The sequence below is a fragment of the Bufo bufo genome, chromosome 8 (genome assembly GCF_905171765.1).
Source record: "Bufo bufo chromosome 8, aBufBuf1.1, whole genome shotgun sequence".
In the NCBI taxonomy this organism is placed as follows: domain Eukaryota; kingdom Metazoa; phylum Chordata; class Amphibia; order Anura; family Bufonidae; genus Bufo; species Bufo bufo.
In genome coordinates this window covers 25,531,693-25,556,635 of record NC_053396.1, presented here as the reverse complement: position 1 = coordinate 25,556,635, position 24,943 = coordinate 25,531,693, and the positions used below count along the sequence as shown (strand labels likewise).

General features: G+C 44.3%; 1 protein-coding gene across 6 annotated transcripts in view; it reads left to right on the top strand.

Annotated features, from left to right (window-relative positions):
- The first annotated feature begins 2,053 nt into the window (after window positions 1–2,053).
- FLNA (filamin A) overlaps window positions 2,054–24,943 on the top strand; it is a 111,475-nt gene continuing 88,585 nt past the window's right edge. For all 6 annotated transcript variants that reach the window (XM_040405190.1, XM_040405187.1, XM_040405189.1 and 3 more), the window contains exon 1: window positions 2,054–2,213. The gene's annotated coding sequence lies outside the window, so the exon portion shown is untranslated. The remainder of the gene's footprint in view (window positions 2,214–24,943) is intronic.

Here is a 24,943-nt window from a genome sequence, read left to right as displayed (position 1 = left end):
CGGCCCCATAGAAATGAATGGGTCCGCAATTCCGTTACGAAAAATGCGGAACAGAATTGCTGACGTGTGAATGGGGCCTAAAGGTGGAAAAAGTTCTGAAATGATTCATCTTAGTCTCATTTTTTTACATCACAGAAACCTGATATTTTAACAGGGGTGTGTAGACTTTTTATATCCACTGTACATACTATTGCATCTTGTAAGTAATGCCATGGTGATCATCTACAGTTGTGGTGGAGCCTGGAGTCTGCTCCGTTGGTGGGACTGCATATTGGTAGATAACGCATGCCCTATATTATTATGATAGCCATAGCTGGGGATAATGAGAGAGGTTATAATACATATGGCAGTTTTCTAACATTCCTTGGAAAAGGCAGCATTCACACAGCTGTCTGTGTCCGTGATGACATCATTGACAAGATGTCAGTGGTTCATCCTTGAAGATGTCCATGAAGAATCCATGTTTTTTGGCCCTTGTGTCCGTGTTTTGTTCTCTGTGTGTTATCCGTATTCAACTGACACTACTATGCTGAAAATGAATTTCCAAAGATTATTTTTATCAACAATCCACGAAAACTACGGACCAAAAAAGGATGCTGTCCGTGCGAGTCTGTGTTTTCATGGACCTATAGACTATAATGTGTGTGAGGGATCTGTACTCATGGACAAAATAGGGAATGGTTCTGTGATGTCGCCCACCCATGGAAAACAACTGATGTGTGAATGTACACTTTAGGACACATGCACACGACCGCATGTATTTTGCAGTCTGCAAAACATGGATCCGCAATAAAATATGGATGATGCACATGTGATCCATTTTATTTGAGGATCCATTGCAACAATGCCTATCCTTGTCCGCAAAACGGACAAGAATAGGACATGTTCTATCTTTTTTTTTGCGGAACTGAGTCATTTCTGTTTTTTGCTGACCCATTGAAGTGAATGGTTCCACATACGGGAATGGAACGGACAGTGAAGAATAAATACGTTCATGTGCATGAGCCCTTAAAGGGAACCTGTCACCGGGATTTTGTGTATAGAGCTGAGGACATGGGTTGCTAGATGGCCGCTAGCACATCCGCAATATCCAGTCCCCATAGCTCTGTGTGCTTTTATTGTGTAAAAAAAACGATTTGATACATATGCAAATTAACCTGAGATGTGTCCTGTACGTGAGATGAGTCAGGGACAGGACTCATCTCAGGTTAATTTGCATATGTATCAAATCGGGTTTTTTACACAATAAAAGCACACAGAGCTATGGGGACTGCATATTGCAGATGTGCTAGTGGCCATCTAGCAACCCATGTCCTCAGCTCTATACACAAAATCCCGGTGACAGGTTCCCTTTAAAGTCAATGGATACGTGTGCTGTCTGAGGAGACCACTGACCGCACACATCCGTGATTCACTGATGTGTGAAAGATGCTTTAGGGCTGGGAAAGACAGTCCAGGTGTCGGCCACATCTCCCGGACCAAACGCGGCACCCCTGATCTGAACTAACTGCATTATAAAACACTATGATGCCGTCCGTTCGGCTCGGTCCGGGAGTTGCGGAGGACACAGGGACCGTCTTTCCTGGACCGAGAACAGTCATGTGAATCAGTCTGTGTAGGAAAAGGGGATACAACACTTTTCATAAATGTATCCCAGGTAAATAAAGCAGAATGGCCAGTATGACAAGCAAGCACCAGGCATATCTACTTTTGTGATCTGTAGGGTCTCCTGAACATGGATGAAGATCTCCTGCCCCTTGTCTCTGGGTACACATCATGCAGCTGTTAGGTGGGGGAAGCCACTCCCCAAATGCAATCACAACCTCCTGCCAAATTCTATATGCCCACCACTCCTGAAGGGGTTAAATTCCTTGGGAGCAGGCATCCCCTTTTTTGCCTTGAGGCTGTGCAGAAATTCAGGCTTCTGAGAAAATGAAGGCTGACCTCATCCCAAAGCTCGGGGGAGGCGGGGTTCTCTACTAAACTGCAGGCTGCCATAAACTCCCCCCCTCTTCTTCACTTTGCTATTTTACCAATTAAGGCTTTCTCAATCTCTGAGGGAGAGAGAGAGGAGACATCAAGGGGGTGTAATTCAATTGACAGGGCAACTGGGAGGCATTGTCCCCTGTACTGAGAGGAGCACACAGGGAAGCGCAGCCCAGCAGCAGCTCTGCTCCAACCTTGCTCTAGTTTGGAAAGTTGCAGAAGGAAAGGTAAGATCATTGTCCAGGACTCTTCCTCTGTGCCAAGGTCCTGGGTTGGCATTTCTTATACCCGTTCTAAGCAGGGACAGGTATGGACTTTCCTGGATGTGAACAGCTGCCCTGAGCTGTCATACTGTAGGAATGGATGGTAACAGCTCCATACTGTCCCAGCACCTGATCCTTGGCAGATAGGTAATGTTTCTACTAGTAATGGAGGGTGGTTTTACTATTCTCTTCTTTTTTTTTTTCTGCTGTTCTTTAAAGGCAAGAATCAAACCTGGGTTAAGGCAAAGCAGTTTTATCAGAAGGGTAGGACCTAAAATGACCAGCTGTAAGGACAATGTGTGTCAGGGATTGAAATGATTGTCTGCAAGACCTGCAAAAATGCATCATCCCATCATGGTGATGGCTGGCAACCAAATGATGTATTTAGACACACTAGCCTTTGTAAGCCCACCTAAATGGTGGAAAATTAGCAGTATGGACCTACAGCATCCATAAATGGAAATCCAGGGAGACCTGTACTTTGCACTTCGGGCTGGCTTTCTTTATACATTGTGTGTGGTGTCAGTAATTATACCCCCCAGAACTAGAGAATGGAAGAAGGACTAGCATGCACATATAGAGAGACTATAACAGACCAGCGTCTTGTGGTGCCTCCCTTAACCCATAACATCCTGGAGATGACAGTGCCGCAAACCTAACCTTTGAAACAGGGGTGCACCTAGCCTTTCTGTTGACTAAAGCAAAAACTGATACAGCGCCTCCCCAATGCCAATTTGTTAACCTAGACCCTTTCCTTCAGCCCATGGCCCTTCGGCTGCCCCCCCCCCCCCCTTGCCCATACCTCCTTTGCCTCACCTGGCCTCATTGGTGCTGCACCCCTGCTTTAAAAGGTTTCCTGTGGCTACCATAGATAGCCAGAACTGTAAGTAACTTCAAGATGTTGAGAAATGTATATGTAGCCTGTGGAGCAGAGGCATGCAGGGACTTGTAGTTCCCCATTCATGCAGGATTCTCTTTTGTCGGGTGTGGCATTACCTGTTTGATCACAGGCCATCTGTTGTCCTGTACGGTATATTTTGCCATACCAGAAAAAATGGATTGCCTTTGATGACTTTATTGACAGAAGGTTCTCCATGGAAATTATTGGGGTGGTTAGGTAACGTTTTTCACATTTATGACCGCATTTCATTTTTCTGTGGAATTGGGACTCAAATTGCTCATCACAAATTGCTCCTGTTAGTCGACAAGGTGGGGAGTGGCAAACATGTTGCACCTTAAGGTAGGTTCACACTGAGTTTTTTAGGGGAGGATTTGAGGCAGATTTCCCTACAGTTTTTTCAGGAAAAGCCATAATTGGATTCGAGAGGGATGGGAAATATAAAGGAACGACGTATATGTCTCCTTCATACTGGATCCACTTCTGGTTTAGGTGAAAAACCTTGTCCAAAAAACTTTGTGTGAACCAATGGTTCTGTTTGTAAAGAGTCCACCTATCGAAATCATTGAGAAACATTCCCCCTCTATCTATATAGCCCCAGCATATTCTAAAGCTGTGTACACACCCTAGTGCCACTAACATGGGAGAGTAGAGTAACATACCGGTTACGTTTTCAGAGTGTGAGAGATCATACAAAACTCCATGCAGATGTTGTCCCAAATGGATTCAAACTCCAGCGCTAACCACCGACCAGTACCTTCACTCCTCTCTATGTATAGCTCAGGCATTGAAGATGACAGCCATACATTTCTATTAACATTCCAATGTCATCATCGTCAACTGAATCCGAAAGACTTCCATATGTTACAGTATATGGTGCAGCTCCAGGACTGCAAGCTAAAATAAACCATGATAATCCTTACTGTCTCCATTCACCTTTAACTCAACCACTTGAAAAACCCGTCCAGTAGGGATAGACTTGCAGACCCTGGACTCTTCCTAAATGTCTCATTGATTTGGGAATTATTGAAGACTGATCCCTTTGCAAAGCATTTAACCCACTCTGTGCCACGGCGCCGAAGGATCCTATAGTTCACGAACAGCTAATGTTCAAGGGTTTTCTTGCAGGGGAAGAGAGAGGAAAAAAAAAGAAAACGAAGCATGACTCACTTATCTTACAGGAAGCGCATGTAAAAGGCAATGTTTATTCTAATGGGTAGTTGTGTAACCCAAGTGTTCAGTATAACTTTAAGGATGACATCATGAGCAAAGGACTCTGTGAGGTTTAGCTGCTGGATGGATCTTCTTTTAAACATGAAATTCGTATCTTAATTTAGGCTTTCTTAATATTTATCTCCACATAGTACAATAATGTACTCATTGGTTACTCTCTGTACGGAATGATAGTCAATTTGTTCATTTCTGACTTGGAGTGTAAGGACAAGCATATTGACCACCGCAATGATTACTCTAGCATCTTTTAGCCACTAGCTCAATCCTTGGGTTAAGCATGCCCATTGTTTACAAGAATAAATAATCCCTCCTTAAAGGGGATCTTTTTTAGAGGAGGCATTAGAAACCTTACTCACCTTTTAAATGTCCTGCTGGTCCAGCACAGCCGCTTCGAACCCCTGCTGGGTCTGCAGCGATCACTTGATGTTCATTATTCACATGACCGCTGCAGCCAGTCAATGGCCTCAGCAGTGCATGAACACATGTGATCCTTTAATGTTTGCTGAGGACACTCTACCTGGTGCAATGTAAGAGAGATGTGCCGATCCAATCATAAAGCTTTCCTTGCTGCTCTACCTTCCCCCTCTCTGATGCTGCTTGACTGAAGAACTGCAGCTGCATCTCCCCCCTCCTTACTGTCCTACCCTAGATGAATTTTTGGTGATTCAGGAAATTTCTAAACAAGGTAACTACAAGAGTATACATCCCCCTTTTAATACAACTAATTGGTTTAAAGCAGCACTAAGCTTTCAACAAACTTTGCATTAATCAGTAGTACAGTGTATGTACATGAAGAATAACACTATTTCTGGCAATTATATGACTTGTATCTGGCATTATAGGGAATTTTCCCCTGTGCTTGCTGAATATCTAGTTTGCAGTTCTCTCAGACATGGTAGGTGGAGACTAGGTGCTATCCACTGCACAAACAGAAAGTAGAGGGACATTTCCATCCTAACTGTCTCACAGTCACTCAGAAGCAGCACCAGGATAATGGAGGACATTACAAAGAAGTACTGAATTTTGTGAACGAAGCACTTGCAATGAGATATAACCTTCCCATGTAGTTGTGCAATCCTGCTTCTCTGTGTGTCTCCTCAGTTCCTCCTCACTCCTCCCCCTCCCCTCTCCATAGACTTGCATTGACATGTGCAATGTGAGCTTTTTACAGAGATGATCCCGTCAAGGACGCGAAAGGGGCATTTTTCAAAGTGAAAATCAAGTGGAGGGGGAAATGGCAGCTAATAACAAGACATTTCTCATCGATAAAACCTATTACAGAGTTTCTTGTGGTCGCTTGTACTATTGATTAATGCAAAGTTTTGTGAAAAGTTAATGACCACTTAAGTGATGCACTCTGTGCATTAGTCATGCCTAAAGTGTTTTTGATATGAACAAGTGAACATTTGCCACCACTTGCTTCCAGTATTGTAGCAGAGGAGAATCTTGCAATATCCCATAGCACAGCCAACATTTCACACATTTTCTCCCTTTGGCAAGTTGCATGGCTGATGCTCAAAGTGCATCGCTTATGCCAGAGATTTGTACTGTACAGAACATAGTTGGGGCACCTGATGTATGTGAAGGGTAACACCGCTGAAACATTTACTGCTAAATATTGCCCACCAGCACAAAGCACCAGAGGTTATTTTCTTTTGCTCACTCAACTTGAGTATCTTGGTTTAGGGAACAGATACCACTTAAAGGGGTTATTCCCATCTTAGACAATGGGGGCATATCGCTAGGATATGCCCCCATTGTCTGATAGGTGCGGGTCCCACCTCTGGGGCCCGCACCTACAAGGATAACGGAGCCGGGAGAGTTGTGGCTCGAGGAAAACATCAGAACTCGAGTTACACGGCCGTTGACTTTGAGTTCTGCAAAACTTTTACTAAAAAGTTGTTCCTTAAAGGATCACTGAGTTAAAAAAAAAAATTTGATATGTCAGAGAGACTTTTTAAAAGTTTTGATCAGTGGGGGCTGAGCGTTAGGATGCCCACTGATCACTAGAATGAGGGGAGAGAAATGCTCAAATATATATCGTGCTCGTCTCGATTCCGTCCACAGTAGCGCAATATGTAAGCAATTGTCTCTCCTTGTTCTAGTGATTGTGGGGGTCTCAACGCTCAGACTCAGACCAATCCAAACTTTTGATATGTTTCTATGACATATCAAATATTTTATGAAAACTCTGTGACCCTTTAAGCCACAGAAAACCATCTGAACTAACAAATTCTATGAAGAATTGGAGCTGGTCGAATTCATATCCAGTTGCCCTATTCTTCTACAACCTCTGAGGTGTCCACCAGTAAAGCTTCCCATATTTAAATAAGCATTAACTTTCAAGCTTTAAATAGCTGGATACCCGGCTGCAGTGAGAACATTTCAGCAGGCTTGTTCCCTTTTGAGTTTCCTCCCCCAAATTCCATGTTCTGGCTGCACCCTGCCCTGACCTCTTCTGGGTTCTGTCAGCGTGATGAGGTCATCATTTTCCTGAAGGAAATGCTGTGGTGCTGTAATAATATTCGGCAATGAAGTGGAGGTCTGCGTATCAGGCACAACATGGGATGTTTAGGAGGGAGATATGTTTTATCGGGGTGATAAATAAGTCACTCAGAATTATTATTGTCGCAACATTAGTCAAGCTTATATGAAGGAATCAAACTGCATGGTGACTGCAAAAGTGTCCCCATTGTAAACTGTTGAGAATGGAAGGACAGACGTGGAGCTATTGAACAATTCCATCTCTCACTTCTCCAATTAAATTTTAAAAATTAAAGAAATAACCTGATTGCTTGGAAGCTGCCATTCTCAAGGACACATCCATATCCATGAAAGTAGAGTCTGCCATTATACTAGTGGTAAAATCCCTAAAAGGTTTCTCTCTGTCGTGGTAGGCCACACACTATGTACATAAATGTACCTGTAAGCCACGCACTATAGGGTAAATGTCCTGGTAGGGTTCACAATGTCCTGGTCGGCAGCACACTATGGTGTAAATGTCCTGATAGGCCACACCACGCTATAGTTTAAAGGTCCCCGTAGAGCGCACACTATGGTGTAAATATTCTGGTAGGCAACACACTATGGTGTAAATGACCTATTAGGCTGCACACTATAGTTTAAAAGTCCCGGCAGGCCGTACACTATAGTGTAAATGTCCTGATAGGCCACACGCTATAGTATAAATGTCCCGGTAGGCCACACGCTATAGTGTAAATTTCCTGGTAGACAGCACACTATGGGGTAACTGTCCCGGCAGGCTGCACACTATAGTGTAAATGTCCTGATAGGCCACACGCTATAGTATAAATGTCCCGGTAGGCAACACACTATGGTGTAAATGTCCTATTAGGCTGCACACTATGGTGTAAATGTCCTAGTAGGCCACACACTATAGTATAAAGGTCCTGATAGGCCACACACTATAGTTTAAAGGTCCCGGTAGACCGCACACTATGCTGTAAATTTCCCGGTAGGCCTCACACTATAGTGTAAATGTCCTAGTAGGCTGCGCACTAATCGTTCTTTGGTGATCAGTTAAAAAAAGAGCGGTTGACAGGTCTGATCTGTGTAAACACTGTGATATTGTCAGTTGTTTAGCTCTGTTCTCAAAAATGTCCATAGCGATATCAAACCTGGGGAAAAGTGCATCAGTGTGCAGAAAAAATATTCTGACATTTCTCCACGTATATGTATTGATTGACATGTGAAGAATTTCTTATTCTTATACAAACTATAAGTGAAATATTTATTAAAAAAAACAAACAGGAATGCGCCCATTCAGCCCAAAAGCGCGACACTCATGAGAAATTCAATCCAAGTGCACATCTATAAAAGCAGTCGTCCCCATCTATTGGGTCACCATAGGATCCATGAGCATGACCATATACGCTGACCAAAATAGGACATGTACATAGACAATATTGTAGTGATATCCTAACACACACAAACACACACACACACCAAAAAAAATTCACAGCTCACACTGAAATCTGCAAATATTCACAATTTCATGATTTATTGTTCCTCAACAGTTAATGTCTCCCCCTACGTTTCTGAATATTGGATGGTGGGGCGTTTGACCACTGGGGCCCCTGCAATCCTTCTTTGAATAGAGCTCTAGTGTGCTTGTCGGTCCACTGCTCCATTCACTTCTATCGGGCTAATGTAGATGGCGGTCTGTCAATCCCATAGAAATACATTGTGCAACAGACCAATATGCACACTACCACTCCATTCACAGATGGGACTCAGGAACCCCTCGTTCTTTGGATGACAGGGGGTCCCAGTGATCCAACAGGATAGGTGATATTTTTTGTGAGATAATCCCTTTAATATTGAATGTGGTTGACAAGGTACCCAAGGTCAGGGAGCACTGCCGTAGATTCAGAGAAGGGGGTGTTCAACCCCAGTGTGGCTTCTGAAACCCGGAGCAAAGGCGCAGCCAGCCATACAGTCATATAATATTTATTATTACATGGCAGCCATTCAGATGAATGGCTGACCATATTATACCTGAATATGTAGGACCTGCCAGGGACAGAGCTTCTCTTTGCTAGCTCTTCTCCTTTCTGGTTGGTACAGGAAGGGGGGAACGCTCCCTCGATGATCTTCACGTACCCAAATAGGGCATATGGAAAGGGACTGTCATCACCGAAGACAGCCCCTTCGAAACTCTGGTTGAATGTTATAGTTTGTTTTTTAATTCTTATTACTTATATTAGACTAAAATATGCTACAGCACAGTTCAAAGAAAATATCCACTGACTTCAGACCCCGTCATCAGCATGGCTCACAATCCAAATTTTCATATCTCATGCGCACACCAGTTTTAGAGGAAGTCCGTTTTTAACCCATCAGTATATGGGAGGAAACCTGCAGAAGATACTGTTATTTTCATGTGCAGTATGAGTACTCCAGGGGTCAGCGACCTTCGGCATGCCAGCTGTTGTGAAACTACTACAACTCACACCGTGCACACTTGCTCGGCAGTTTTTATAACTCCCGTAGAAGCGAATGAAGCATTCTGGGAGTTGTAGTATCAGAACAGCTGGAGTGCCAGAGCTTGCTCATACCTGGAGTACTCCATTCCTCAGGGTACTCCAATCATATGCTAATATTCATTTCATTCTTATGAAACGGTCCCTAAAAAGCTTTACCTGAGATAGGTTAGGTTAGGTACTTTCACATCTGCGTTTTTGCTGGATCTGTCATGGGTTCAGCAAAAACGCATCCCGTATATAAAACAACCATCTGCATCCATTCAGAACGGATCCGGTTGTATTATATCCCAAATGAACAAGATGTGTCTGAAAAAAGGATCCGCCACATTGTGTTTCATGACGGGTGCACTCCATTTTGTTCAGTTCAGTTTTGTCCCCATTGACAATAAATGGGTGCAAAACTGAAGCGTTTTCCTCCACTATTGAGATCCTATGACTGATATCAGTAGAGGAAAAGGAAATTAGCTTTAGATTGCGAGCATCACTGGGAAAAATTACCACACAGTGTATTACACACCAGTATGGAATATGTTGGTGCTATGTAAATAAAAATTCTAATGTTTATTCCTCCTTAACAGTAGTCAGCAGTTTTTGACGTTTCCTTTATTGTAACCTGTTTCTGTGCTGATGATAGATATTAGGGGAAATTTACTACGCTAACTGTGCCAGAATTTACGCTTAATTTGCACAAAAAAAACTTGTGTACATGCTTTGCATTTGTTGCATGTTTTAGACACTTTGTGCGCCTTTTTCATCAAGGGGCTTGGCTTAAGGAGTAAGGGGTATGGTTTAATATGCATTAACATAAGCCATTTAATAGGTGGCTTAAAGTTAGGCAAAACTGTCCAATGATGCACCAAATTTATCATCCAGCCACACTGTCTAAATATTAGATCTATTAGTAAATCTGCCCTATTATTTAAGGGGAAATTAGTAGTTTATTTATTGAATAATTGGAAGCAATGAGAAACTGTAAAATATATTGATATTACTGTCCTAACATCTCCAGAAAACAATGAAGGTCTGGCACGCGATGACCAGAAGGCTAGCGCCATTATAGCAGTGATACCTGCAGGAGTGAGGACTTGGTGTAGACATCTAAAAACATCAAGTAAAAAATATATTTAAAAAATGAGGTGAAAACTGAGTTCCCTTTATGGTTCCCACCAGACACAGGATTACAGTCCGTGTTACAGGGGCTTTTTCAAAGTTAAGAAGGAAGTCATCACTCAATTTTACACAAAAACAAATGCTGTGGTTTTGCCGATTTTTACAGTTGACTCACATTGGCAATAAAGAGCAAACTGTTCTGCTGGCTACAATGTTTGTGATTCTATTTCCTTTGGGAACCCACGTATGATAGTAGTTATTGTATGTTAAAGGGGTTGCATGGGACTTGTAAAACATAGGTGCTTTCTTCCAGAAAGAGCGCCACTGGGCATTGGAAGGCTGCAAGCTACACTGATGAGGGTGCATTGCTGATTCACAGATTTTCAGAGTATTTCAAAGTATTTTCCACTGTCAGACCAAGAAGTGAATTTTAGGCACAAAATCCACGCGTTGAATACGGCTGATGAATCGGTTTTGCTCCGTCGGCCACACTCCTCAGCTAATTGGTCAGATTTTACTCCAGTACACCAGATAAAACTGCATCATAACCCCATTTCATGTATACAAGTTTATTGCATCATATATAGAAGTCATTTAGTTATAGGGGATAGGATCCCTGGTGGCCTAGTCCTATGTCATCAGACAATTAAGTAAACTGAAGCAAGAGGTATGTGCAGAATTTGCTGGAGGCACAGGATGTGCACATGCCTACTGCATATTTTTCCTGTTGTGATGTTGGCCATACAATAGGTGTATAAAACATATAAAAGACTAAAGGTGGATTTACAAATTAAAGAGCTTCACCTCCACTTAATGAGCAACAGACTGTCGGGAAGGAATGCTTCTTTCAAGACAATCGGCCCCTCCTTGGTGCGTCTAGGTGCAGCTTAAAGGCAGGTTTACACTGCCCGATTGATGGGCAGATTATTGGGGACGAACGTTCCTACAAACCCATCTAAACATGCTGCAGATCACCCGATAAACGAGTAAAACAACTATTTATGTGGACACCTGAGGGCTCATGCACACAATCGTATGTATTTTGCGGTCCGCGTGCATTCAGTGTTTTGCGGAACGGAACAGCCGGCCCCTAATAGAACAGTTCTATCCGTAATGCGGACAATAACAAGACGTTCTATTTTTTTGCGTAACGGAAACGGAATGCACACGGCGTAACTTCTGTTTTGTTTGCGGACCTATTGAAATGAATGGTTCTGCGTACTGTCCGGAAAAAAGACAGAACGGACACAGAAAGAGAATACGTTAGTGTGCACGAGTCCTAAATTTATGGTTTCTAGACAGCACACCACGCTGTGTGAACAGGGATCTGCTGCCCAGAAACAATGAATTTGTATGAGGACGCACGATAGCAGTAACCATCCCCTGTCCTCATACTGTGGAGGTGATCGCTGCATGTAAATGCAATGCTTCACCTCCATTAACGAGCAGGCAATAGTCGGGTAGGCACATTTTCTTCCCGAAAATTGTGCATGTAAATGCAATAAATCCTAACTTATCAGCAGTCGTTCTTCAGGTTCACATTCCAGAGCTCACGGCTTTAGTTTAGCATTTCTGATCCATGATGTCATTTAGTTACAGTATTTGTAATGTACAGTTTACTAAGCGCACTGCATGCCACATCTAATCCCTTACTGTCTTCATACATGGAGGTCATACATAACATGTCATTACAGTGCAGTGCCTTAGGTTATGCAGCTTTGCTAGAAAACAACAGACTGCATTGTATTCATGCAGTAATCTCAGAGCTGGCATTGTAGAGTTAAAAGGTTCTACCCCACAGGTAGTAACTGGGGGAGTGGTGGTAGTGCAGAACATTTGCAGGAGACCAAGACCTTTTGATTCCTTGGTGTGTTCTCCAGCATCTGCACCGCTAACCTCCATACCTGCAAGTCCTGCAGGTATTGTTGGATTTCTTACTTAAAACTTGTACCCCCTTGCTACACTAGACCTCTTTCACACAGGTGTTGCGGGAAAATGTGCGGGTGCGTTACGGGAACACCCGCGATTTTTCCGCGCGAGTGCAAAACATTGTAATGCGCTTTGCACTCGCGTGAGAAAAATCGTCCGTGTTTGGTACCCAAACCCGAACTTCTTCACAGAAGTTCGGGCTTGGGATCGGTGTTCTGTAAATAGTATTATTTTCCCTTATAACATGGTTATAAGGGAAAATAATAGCATTCTGAATACAGAATGCATAGTAAAACATCGCTGGAGGGGTTAAAAAATAATAATAATAATAATTTAACTCACCTTAGTCCACTTGTTCGCGGCCCGGCATCTCCTTCTGGCTTCATCTGATCTCTGTGCAGCAACAGGACCTGTGGTGACGTCATTCCGGTCATCACATGGTACGTCACATGATCTTTTACCATGGTGATTCACCATGGTAAAAGATCATGTGACGTACCATGTGATGACCGGAGTGACGTCATCAAAGGTCCTTGACCTATAATTAATGCTCACCACAGGTCCTGTTCAGTAAAGGGGACAGAAGGAGATGCCGACATCGCGATCAAGTGGATTAAGGTGAGTTAAATTATTTTTATTTTTTTAACCCCTCCAGTGCTGTTTTACTTTGCATTCTGTATTCAGAATGCTATTATTTTCCCTTATAACCATGTTATAAGGGAAAATAATAATAATCGGGTCCCCATCCCGATCGTCTCCTAGCAACCATGCGTGAAAATCGCACCGCATCCGCACTTGCTTGCGGATGCTTGCGATTTTCACGCAACCCCATTCATTTCTATGGTGCTTGCGTTACGTGAAAAACGCACAAAGAGGATCATGCTGCGATTTTCACGCAACGCACAAGTGATGCGTGAAAATCACTGTTCATGTGAACAGCCCCATAGAAATGAATGGGTCAGGATTCCGTGCGGATGCAATGTGTTCACCTCCCGCAACGCATCCGCGCGGAAAACTCGCTCGTGTGAAAGGGGCCTAAAGGGAAGCACTCATCACCCTTCACTGACAGCTCATGCAGTGTCAAATTGGTACAATACATTTTTATATATTTTTTTATGGAATTGGTGAGCAGTTTTATACCATGCAAAACTGCTGACAGCACTAGGCAATGACTGAAGATAGCAGCACAAAGATATCTTTTGTGGGGTTTTTAGTATAACCCTAGTTTCACACAGAGATCCTGCAGGCTGTTCTGGCAGTGAAAAGCCTGCCAAAGCTCTCTGGATTCGGCATTACCAGACGTTACATGAATGCCCGCCAGTCCCATTAACTATAATGGGGACTGGCAGAGATCTGACCGCAACCCGGCAAATATGCCAAGAATCGGCCAGACAAAAAACACTGCACTCTGTAAAGTTAGTGTGAAACTAGCCTAAGGAGTAGAGTGAATATCAAGTTTTATTCTGCCAAATTCTGCTTCTGCAAGTGCCCAGGCGTCGGAGTTTACTGTGATCTCGGCATTGAGCTGCTTCACAGCTCCTAAAATCTGTTGCAGACTTTTTTTTCGGCATTGCGTGGATGAGATTTCGTAAAATCTGATCCATTTTGCTGCTTCTTAACTACTTTCTATGAAGGACCCTATCTGGGAAGGGTTTATTTATTACTTAAACACTATTGCCTACTCGGCTACCTAACCACTCTTGTCCCAGACAAGTCTCCTGAAATGTCTGTTTTACTAACTACTTGCATTCCTCATGTAATAACAATTCTCAAGCATCTATTCTTATAACTCTATATTGGGGGTGACACTGGCAGCACTGAATGGATAGTGTCAGACTGTGCAGGGACACGCCCCTAATTGGTAACACCCAGCTGGACCTTCATTGCAAACTGCTAGCAATTATGCTAGCAGGAATAATAAAGGAATGGCACATCGCACCTATATCGGGAACGGAGCCCCGCACATTGGTGGCTGGAGGACTCCAGTCCGGCCACCACCAAGCGCTCCCCCATAGAAGTGAATGGGAGTGCATCCTGCATGACCGGCCACCGCTCCTATTCACTTCTATGGGCCCGACGGCAATAGTCGACCCACCACTCGGCTATTTTTGATGGCCCTATAGAAAATAAACGAAGGGCGGCTGAGCATGAGCAGTGCCCCCTCCACCACTTTTGGGGCTCCGTTCTCGATATAGGTGCAGGACCTGCGCCTATAAGACAATGGGGGCATATCCTAGCGATATGCCCCCATTGTCTGAGAGGAGACAACCCCTTTAAGCCTACAGCATGTCAATTAATGCAGCGGATTTCACCTTTTGCAATACATAGAGTGAAGTCTGCATAAAGTTCATATATTTCTGCATTGGCGATAGACCACTAGCTGTTAGAATAATCTGTCACGCTAAAAAGAACTCATGCAGAGATTTATGGCCTTCATTTGCAGTTTGCATGATTTTAATTGCTTTCGCCATGAAGTTGTTCTTTTCGTGGCATCTCCGACAAGTTCTCTTATGCACGGAATTTCGCTTCACTTTTTTCGGTGCGACTGTGCACGGTCTCCTGCAGAGATGTATGTCATTCCCGCCTGTTCTCTATTAGCCAGCTCCCTTGTGGCTTGAAGTAAATGTCTTCCATCTCTACCTAAGCCGTAATAGATAACAACCACATTTCATTCCAAGCGCCTAAGAAAAGTCTGGAGAGCACAATTGAATATCATTGTCTGTAGGACAATGAGGAGCTTCACTATTCTGTCACTCTGCCCAGTGTCTTGCTTGCAGAGATGAAGAACAAGCAGACGCTCGCTAAACAATCCTCTGACTCATATCATTCCCTTGTCCAGGACATAAATGCTCTAAGCTCTGCGCTGCCGCCAAGTATAATGCTAAAGCTATGTGTGGAGGGGATCGACGCACAAAAGAGCAAAGAAGCCTACTGATGACATACAAGACCACGGCCGACGCCGAGGCGCATTTCAAAGTAGGCCCACATCCCACAGAAGTCTGCATCACGCTGAGGGCATGTTCCCATGGAATAAAATCCAAAATGTATTTAGGCAACAGAAATACAAAGTCATACCCTGCATTTTATGCTGGAAATAATTGACGCTTATTATCATGGTAGATTTTTTTTCCCCACCACAAAACCAAAAATCTGCTTGTGAACAGGGTTGTGAAATCTCATTCAAATGCATGGAATCGGTGCCTAAGTCCTGTATGTATTTTGCATAGGACACATTCTTTTTTGCTTTCCTCCTCCATATGTCCGTTCCTGAAAAAGATAAAAGATTGAAGTCAATGGTTCCACGGGGAAAAAAATGTGGATGGCACGTGGACCGAGATTTGTGGACCTTAAAACGGATACGGTTGTGTGCTTGAGACTTAGGGTACTTTCACACTAGCGTTAGTGTGATCCGGCAGTCAGTTCCGTCGTCGGAGTTTAAGAAATCTCTGTAAACATCCCCCCTAAGCCTTTTTTTTTTTTTTTTTTTTTTTTTTTTTTTGCAAAGTTGTCTGTAGCCTTAAGAACGGAGCCTACAGAGCACAAGTGGTGGGAAAGCGGTTTTTAAAGATAACATTAAGTACACTTTAATAAATACAAGAGATCTTTGCCTTGGAAGACTTCCACTATTCTGTGACTCTGCATTGGATAGCAAGTTCATCAAAAGCACCCCAGAGGTTTAAAGTCAAAATAAATGTTCCCTGCTCGTTGTTATTTCTTGAATAGTTGTCTTTTACAGGAATGTGCTCATCTATCATTGGACATACAACGTCCAGAAGAAGAAGAGCAGAGGCGTTAAGCGGACCATGGACAGTAGATATTTGCTGGTAGACCCCATCTGTCCTCTAGTATCTATGGGGCTTGGCATACACATACCTGAAAATGTATATAGGGGGAAATGCAAGCCAGGCTGGATTGATGTTTCTTGTCCCATCCTATTGTCCTCCTGGGAAATAAGCGGCTCCAGATCTGTCTGACTGCCACTCATAGCTCCACAATAGGCACAAACAGTTCTTGATTATGCATAATCCAGGGACTAGTAGCTGGAAAACTTGATGAACATTTATTTAGGGCGAGTTCACATCAATGTTATTTTTCCGTTCTTCTAAACCGTCAGAAGAACAGAGAAATAGAGAAAAAACAGATCCTGTGATTCAGTTATACATATTTGGCATCCATTTGAGACATTTCTATTAGAGATCTGTTATTTTTGACAAAAACCACTGCACAGTGGACGGAGCTACAACGAAACAGCTGATCTGCTGGGGTGTGGGTTCCCCGCCTATTTTGGTGGCCTATCCTGTGGTTAGGCCATCAATATAGAAATCCCATAAAACCCCTTTTTTTGGTCAAGGCTTGAAATTTGGTGATGACGTTTCCACTGCCCCTGCAATGCGGGCACATATGAAGATGGGACCAACATAGATGCCTTCAGCTGCCAAGCGCACATGTAACAGGTCAGCCATCTCCATAGGTACAAATATGCTGACAGATGCCCTTTAAACAATTTTGTTGCATCTCGAGGAGCTAGGCCTCCAACACTATGTGGGGAGAAGATCTTGTCCCATGGAGAGTGTCAAACGAACTATGAGAGACAGATAACAAGAGATCGATTAAAAGAGCAAGAAACAGATATTAGTTCCGAGCAGTCTCTGCCTGGGGGAGTACTGGGGACAACTTGTCACTGGGGGATATAGAAGGGTCCTCCTGGGAAATTATAGGACTTCCATGGTCCAGGGATGTGGGCAGTGAGGATTGCACAATCCATCTTTGAAGTGAGACATCTTCTATCCTGGTGCTGTGTAGGAACTTTTGAAGGTCCAGTGAGGACTGCAGAGTGAGCAGACGACCATCTTCCACAGCTTGAAGCTTCTATGTGATACCACAAGAGCAAAGCTTGTCTATTAGGGGTCTAAGATTTGGAAGTTGTGATACAGTGCACCTTGACAGGTCATGCAATATGTGGACATGGGTTCTTTGTTAGGTTGAGGCCTAACCTAGCTAGGTCTGTCTCGCAAACTCCCAAACAAAATTACAATATACATCCAACAGTTTAGAGGGAGGAGATGCCTGGTTTCGCTTAAGGCCTCATGCACACAACCATATGTTCCATATGTTCATTTTTTGCAGGATTGCAAGCACTCGGCCGGTATTCGTGTTTTGCAGGGTCCACGATTAGAGGACCGCAAAACAGATACGGTGGTGGGCATGAGCACTTAGGCACTGTGCTGATATGAAGGCTTCAGGTGGAACTTGTTGACAGACCAAGGTCACAGAAAAGATGGCAGAGACAGTAGTACTATCACAAGCTCCTCATCTGTTACATTGTCCACCAGAGCTCTAATTTTTCTTCTTTTTGACACACCTTTTAGCCATGTTTGCATTAGGAAATGGCATTCTAATGACATCCTTAACCTACAATGTAGTAAATTGTAGGAGGAGGGAAAAGCAGGACATGAGCCAAACCTGAGTCAATCCCAAAGGCACACTCAGCAGAAAGACTGCCAGGCAACAGCAACAAAAAGAGAATGCACTCCTGTGTTTTTCACAATCTCTGCTTCCTGTTTTCCGTTGCTAGATGTCCGAATCTTCCTAATGTTCTTTTACCCATTGATGAGCTCGGTTGGCAGTGAGTTGCACTTTAATGTTCATTATTTTTATCAACAAAGTTTCTGTTGTTTGATGTCCAAAGAAAATCCCCCTTAAAGGGACTGTGTCACCAGGAGATTTACTGTTAGACCAGGCACGATGCCATGTAGAGCTAGCTGGACTGAATGTAATGATACCTTTCGCTTAGGGTACTTTCACACTAGCGGCAGGACGGATCCGACATGCTGTTCACCCTGTCGGAACCGTCCTGCCGCTATTTCGCCGTGCCGCCGGACAGGCGCTCCGTCCCCATTGACTACAATGGGGACGGGGGCGGAGCTCCGGCGCAGCACGGCAGTGCACGGCGAGAGGCCGCCGGACTAAAAAGTAGGACATGCAGTCAATGGGGACGGAGCGGCGGCACGGCGAAATAGCGCCAGGACGGATCCGACAGGGTGAACCGTCCTGCCGCTAGTGTGAAAGTAGCCTTAGCGATCCGTTGCTTCATTCTGGAGAAAAAGCTCTTTTAATCCATATGCAAATGAGCGGTTAAGTGCACCGAGGGCGGGTTCAAGCCACTCTGTGCACTCTTGCTCCTCCTACTTCCTCTGCCAGCCCCTCCCTCTCCTGTATAGTCTTCTGGTATGGCTCTGCAAGAAGAAGAGGGAGGGGGCTAGCAGAGGAAGCAGGAGGAGCAATAGTGCACAGAGCCGCTTGGGCCTGCTCTTAGCAGTGCACTTAGTGGCTCATTTGCATATGGACTCAATGTACTTTTTCTTCAGAATAAAGCAACGGATCGCCAAGTGGAAGGTATCATTACATTCAGCTGAGCTAGCCCTACACGGCATTGTGCCTAGTGTACCAGTGAATTTCCTGATGACGCACTCCCTTTAAACCAGGGATGCCCAACCTGTGGCCCTCCAGCTGTTTCAAAACTACAACTCCAAACATGCTTATATTTGTAGGCTGTCCAAGCATGCTGGGAGTTGTAGTTTTGCAACAGCTGGAGGGCCGCAGGTTGGGCATCCCTGCTTTAAACCATCAAAAATCAAATGTGAATACATGTCTTTGGGGTGACCTTATTTCTTGGGCGACCACCAATATGTCCTCCATCACTTCCATAGGGGTGGTTATGTAGCTTTTCTAGAATCCAGGTCCGTATGTGTAACCATTCATTTGAAGGGGTCCGCAAAAATACCTGACATGACTCGGTGTGCATTCCGTTTCCGTATGTCCGCAAGCCCGTTCTGCAAAAAAATAGAACACGTCCTATTCTTGTCTGTTTTGCAGACAAGGACAGGCATTGTTACGATGGATCCGCAAAATAAACTGATCCAACACGGATGTCACACTGATGTCATCTGTTTTTTTTTTTTTTTGCGGATCCGTGTTTTTACGGTCATGTGCCCTAACATGGATCTGCAAAAAAAAGGATGACATCCGTATTTTATCAGTTTTTTTGCCGATCCATTATAACAATGCCTATCCTTGTCCGCAAAACGGACAAGAATAGGACATGTTCTATTTTTTAAAATAGTGCAGATTTTCTGCACGTACCCATTCATTTTAATGTGTATATCCACACATCCGTGTTTTACTACTGTCGGTGGTTTTCGCACGGAAGCATGTCCTATACGGATCCATCACGCCCATTATAGTCTATGGACCCGACACAGACGGCATCCGTCTTTTGTCCGTGTTTCACAGACCTTTTACAGTATAGGAGATGCACTGAGAACAAAAGACGGACACACAGATCAAACAAGGATTCTTCACGGAAATCTACACGGATGAATCACCGACCATCTTATCACAGATTTCATCACGTGTGTGTGAATAAGGCCTTAGGGTGCATTCACATGCGGCAGATTTTGAAAATCAGTTCCATTCATTTGAATGTGGCTTGCAGAACGCGCAGAGGCTCATAGCGAGTCTGTGAGGCTACTTTCACATTGCCGTTTTCCTTTCTGGTTTTGAGATCCGGCAGAGGATCTCAAAACCGGAAGAAAACGCATCCGCTTTGTCCCCATTCATTGTCAAAGGAGACAAAGCTGAACAAACCAGAACGGCGTTCCGTTCCAGTTTGTTGTGTTCTGCAAAATACTGAAAAAGCCATACGGTCGTGTGCAATAGGACTAAGGCTGAGTTCACACGGGCGTGACGGATTGGCTCAGGATGCGTTCAGGGTGCGTTCAGTGAAACTCGCACTATTTTGCAAGCAAGTTCAGTCAGTTTTGTCTGCGATTGCGTTTAGTTGTTCAGTTTTTTCCGCGCGGGTGCAATGCGTTTTGATGCGTTTTTCACGCGCGTGATAAAAAACTGAAGGTTTACAAACAACATCTCTTAGCAACCATCAGTGAAAAACGCATCGCACCCGCACTTGCTTGCGGATGCAGTGCGTTTTTCACGCAGCCCCATTCACTTCTATGGGGCCTGTCCTGCGTTACAAACGCAGAATATAGAACATGCTGCGATTTTAAAGCATTGCAGAAGTGATGCGTGAAAAAAAACGCTCATGTACACAGATCCATTGAAATGAATGGTGCCGGATTCAGTGCGGGTGCAATACGTTCACCTACCGCATTGCACCCGCGCGGAAATCTCGCCCGTGTGAACTCAGCCTAAGTCAACAGTGCTGGATCAGTTTTTTTCGGACATGAAAAAAAATGGATCTGGCGTCCTTTGACGGATTCATTTTGCTGTGGTTTTGAGATCCCCTTCTGGATCTCAAAATCGGACAGCAAAAATAAATATGTAAAAGTAGCCTAAGGGCTCATGCACCACAACCGTATGCATTTTGCGGTCGGCAAAAAAAAGTATGACATCCGTGTGACGTCCATGTTGCATCCGTTTTCTTTTATTTGCGGATCCATTGTAACAGTGTCTGTCCTTATCCGCAAAACGGACTAGAAGAAGACATGTTCTATTTTTTATTTTTTGCGGAACAGACTTGCGGACATACGGAAACAGAATTCCGTTTTTTTGCGGACCCATTGAAGTGAATGGTTCCTTATACAGGCTGCAAAAAAAAAAAACAGTCACAGAAAGAGAATATAGTTGTGTACACCACTATCCTCCGCTTTTCAAGAAGGCCTCTTTCACACATCCGTGTCCATGATAACATGTCTGTCCATGTTTGGTCCGTGTGTCCTTTTTTGCTCTCCATGTATCATCTGTCTTCCAAGGAAACTGCTCGGCTTGAAATTAATTTCTTGAATACATTGTAGCAACGATCCATGAAAACCACGGACCAAACATGGATGCCATCTACGTTGTGCCTGTGGTTTTCACAGACTGTGCAGGAGGAATGTGTCATCACGGACAAAATAGGGCATGCTTTCCTTGGTGTCACCACAGACCTATGGTCCTTGGAAAACCACTTATGTGTGAATACGCACATTAAAGTCAATGGATAGGTGAGAGGTCGATGGAGAGCAGTGACGTGTGCAGAAGATTACACCAGACATTTCTATTCATTGCACGGCCATGTAATTAACGTCATGCAGAGACTTCCATTAGTCATCTTACTTTCAGTGGTCTCCATGGCTGGGAGGGGGAGTCAGGACGAGGGGATTATTTCTTTGCGCTGCTCTGCTGCCCCCCTGTGGATCCCTGTGGAACATGCACTGGGAAACCTGATCCATTGCGTGGCGTTCGTAAAAGTGCAGCGTAATGAATACCACACGAAGCTGGCCTCCATCTACAGTATCTAAAATAGAGTTTTCCTAGTTTGTAATTTCCTTGGACTTAGGCTACATGCACACGACCGTATGTGTTTTGCAGTCCGCAAATTAAGCATCCGCAAAAAAAAAAAAAAGATGACATCTTTTTTTGCGGATCCATTGTAACAATGCCTAAAACGGACAAGAATAGGACATGTTCTATTTATTTATTTTTTCGTGGGGCTACGGAACGGACATACTGATACGGACAGCCCACGGTGTGCTGTCCGCATTTTTTGCGGACCCATCGAAATGAATGGGTCCGCATCCTATCCGCAAAAAAAAAAGGAAAGGACACGGAAACAAACAACGTGCGTGTGCATGTGGCCTTATGTTTACTCGTTCATATGGGAATCGTAAAGTTTATATACAAATTTACAGGAAAAGTGATGTTTTTACCCCCTTGATTTCTCCTTAAGAATTTGGCGGCCCATGATGGTTTCAGACTGGAACTCTGGATTTGACGTAAATTTTACCCTATTGCGGCAATTTGGGGGTAACACGTGTCACGTGCCCAAGTATCGCAGAGTAGCAGGGCTGCTATAGGAACGAATGGGGACCCAGCATGAATCATGAATCAGAAAAAAAAATTGGTCACAGCAAATGAGTTATTCGGGACCCCTTTCATTTCTTTGGCAGCACTGCTACACTGCGATACTTGAGCACACGCCACTTTGATTGACAGGGTCCGCTGTGATCACATTTAGGCCTCTTGCCCACGAACGTAAGGGCTCCGTGCCCGTGCGGGCCGCAATGCACGGGAACCGACCGCGGGGCAGCCGCATGTGGATCGCAGACCCATTCACTTGACATTCTGCAACGCATCTCCGGATTTGCAGACCCATTCAAGTGAATGGGTCCGCATCCGTGATGCGGAATGCATGCAGCTGGTGACCCGTGTATTGTGGAACCGCCGTATGCACGGGCACGGAGCCCTTACGTTTGTGTGAAAGAGGCCTTACACTGCCTGGCTCTGTCAATGAAAGTACAGAGGGCGCAGCAGTTGCAGAGAGAGCTCAGCCTCTAGGTGTAATGGTAACGCCTCCATTGCTCCTAGAGGCTCATTTGCATAGATTAAAACATCATTTTTCTCAGCAATGCGGGCACATATGAACATGGGACCAACACGGATGTCTTCAGCTGCCAAGCGCACATGTAACAGGTCATGCGGCCCACAGCATGGGCACGGAGCCCTTACGTTCGTGTGCAAGAGGCCTTAAAGGGGTTGTCCGGGTTCAGAGCTGAACCCGGACATACCCTTATTTTCACCCAGGCAGACCCCCTGAGGCTAGCATCGGAGCATCTCATGACCTACAAAGTCGTTGGAGATTTGACTCTTGATTTGATTCATTCATGTTCATTAGACCTTAGATCCGAAATTTGCAGACTGCAAAACAGGCAACGGTTGTGTGCATGAGCCCTAAGGGAAGGCAGTGTAAAGGACTGGACGCACGGACTGCCAGAGGATGCACCTAATGTGTGACAAGACCCGCACCTCCTCATAAATTAGGCGCATCCTCTGACAGCGCAGGGGCTATCAATGATCGGCGTAAATGACCCCCCATTGTGCACTCCATGTGTCGCCGTTTGGGGTCTCTAGGTGAGAATGTGTATGTCATACGACAGAATTTTCTATTTCTCACCGTTTCTTACAAAATCCCCTAGGAAAGGAAGGATTTCTAAGGGCTCCTCTCTATTTACGGACGTGTGCATGAGCCCTCAGGCGCAATACAGTGCTCTGTCAATAGGTGGCACCATTCACATCAAAAAGATCCAATCCCATTCCAAATATCAAACTCATGCCTGGAGCCGTAGTAGTACGACAACATGTCCAGCCTCGTGGTCCTCACAAGATGCGGCTGTCATGCAACATGGCTTCTCACCATAGAAGTCAAGAAGGGATCTGCATCGCATGAACCCAGCCTAATTCTAAAGTAACAGCTCATGTGAGAGTTACACTTACTACTCATCTAAGGTCTAATGAACATGAATGAATCATATCAAGAGTCAAATCTCCAACGACTTTGTAGGTCAATACGAAAACCGTTCGAGGCTTTACCTGATTCTCCTATAGTAAAAGGGGAGAAATTTGTATGGTTTTCTAGTTTCAATCTGTGTCATCATCAGAGCCGCCAACCTACATTATCCGCACATCTGTTTTCTCTGTTAGGCCTAATGCACACGACCATCTGTATTTTGTGGTCTGCAAAAAACGGATTTGCCAAAAATACGGATGACTTCCGTGTGCATTCTGTATTTTGCGCAACGGAACAGCTGGCCCCTAATAGAACAGTCCTATCCTTGTCCATAATGCGGACAATAATAGGACTTATTTTACGGAAATACGAACATACGGAAATGGAAATGCACATGGAGTAACTTCCGTTTTTTTTTTTTTTTGCGGACTCGTTAAAAAAACCAAAACGGACATGGAAAGAAAATACGTTCGTTTGCGGTCCGTATGCAGAACCGGAATGGTTCCGCAAAAAAAAAGGAATGTACTCCGTATGCATTCCGTTTCCTTATTTCCGTATTTCCATTCCGCTGAAAGATAGAACTTGTCCTATTATTGCCAGCAAATAACGATCCGTGGCTCCATTCAAGTCAATGGTTCCGCAAAGAACGGATCCGCAAAAAATACGGGTGACGTCCGTGGAACGGAACAGCCGGCCCCTAATAGAACAGTCCTATTCTTGTCCGTAATGCGGACAATAATAGGACATGTTCTATTTTTTTGCGGACCGGAAATACAGACCTACGGAAACGGAATGCACACGGAGTAACTTCATTTTTTTTTGCGGACCCATTGAAGTGAATGGTTCCGCATACGGTCAGCAAAAAAAACAAAACGGAATGGACAAGGAAAGAAAATACGTTCGTGTGCATGAGCCCTTAGGCTGTTTTCACATCTAGTTTTCAATGGCGGTTTTATGAAATATTAGTGGCTGAAAAAACACCAGCTCTGGATGTTAGGGGCTCATTCAGATGACCATATGGACGAGTCCGCATCCCTTCCACAATTTTGCAGAACGCGTGTGAACCCATTCATTTCAAGGGGGCCGCAAAAGATGCGGACAGCACACCGTGTCCTATTCTATCATAGTGCTGGCCATGTGCGGTCTGAAAATTGCGGAATGCACAGGGGCCAGTATCCGTGTTTTGTGGATCCGCAATCCATGAAAGGTTCTATACAGATGCTCTACAGACTGA